The sequence below is a fragment of the Setaria italica genome, chromosome VI (genome assembly GCF_000263155.2).
Source record: "Setaria italica strain Yugu1 chromosome VI, Setaria_italica_v2.0, whole genome shotgun sequence".
NCBI classification, from domain to species: domain Eukaryota; kingdom Viridiplantae; phylum Streptophyta; class Magnoliopsida; order Poales; family Poaceae; genus Setaria; species Setaria italica.
The window spans coordinates 34,335,619-34,336,691 of NC_028455.1; the positions used below are offsets into that span (position 1 = coordinate 34,335,619).

At 43.2% G+C, this 1,073-nt stretch overlaps 1 pseudogene; it reads left to right on the forward strand.

Annotated features, from left to right (window-relative positions):
* The window catches only part of LOC101772890, a 6,401-nt pseudogene extending 5,526 nt beyond the window's left edge, over positions 1 to 875 (forward strand).
* Positions 876 to 1,073: the final 198 nt, after the last annotated feature.

The following is a 1,073-nucleotide window of genomic DNA, read 5'->3' on the forward strand; positions in this document are numbered from 1 at the left end:
GTACTTTTGATCTCTATCTTGCAGTACTGTTTACTCCATAATTTCAGTTAGACCTTTCCATGCTTGATGTTTGGGTTCTGCTAGGTTTTGTTTTACCATTCATCATCTTTTGCCCTGCACCTGTGTTTTTCCAATAGCATAGAAACACTTTTGAAGCCCCTGCTCATAGAAGGATGTCATCCTCCCATCGTTGTCCTGTCCTATTTTGTCTTGTGCTGAGCTCTGTTTACGGTTTTGATGACTATGCTAAATTTCACTGCAGTGTTACTCGGAATTACTTTGAGAACCTTGTTCAAGCTTTGGAAGCTGGGTTGGAGGATGTCCACGCGACTGGCCAGGCAGCTGCTACATCTAGCACTGCAACCAGTTCCAAGAAAGGAGGAACTAAATCCAAGAAGAAGCATGCTAAACCATCATCGGACCACACTGATGATGGCTGGCCCTGTGAGCGCTGCACATATCTTAATCCTCCTTCAGTGGATGTGTGCAGTATCTGCGAAAAAAGTAGGTACCAGACTTGAGAATAGCTCAAGGGGGAGGCACCCCAAGAAAAGCTCAAAGCTCATGAGAAGAGGGGCGCGCTTTCCATCCTGCGCTGGATGCTGAAAAGATGAGCTTCCAGCTGCTGCACTGGTGTATAGAGTCAACGAAGGGTCTCAGTTGCAAATGGAATGGAAGCTGAAAAATGCGCGTGTGGGTTCATTTGGTTTGCTAGCCTGTGTCTGTTGTTCCTTGTAAATATTAGTTGTGAGGTGGTGATCTGTGTTTTATGTGTTGGGTTTTCCCTGACTGTCTGACTGACCTGTGAAACAAAACTGGGAGGACCTGTGAAAAAAAACTGGGAGGTAGCTCTATTTAGGGGGTGTTTTCTTCCACTGACTTATTTTTAGCACGTGTCACATCGAATGTTTAGATACTAATTAGGAGTATTAAACGTAGACTATTTACAAAACCCATTACATAAGACGAATCTAAACGGCGAGACGAATATATTAAGCCTAATTAAGCCTAATTAATCCATCATTAGCAAATGTTTACTGTAGCAACACATTGTCAAATCATGGACTAATTAG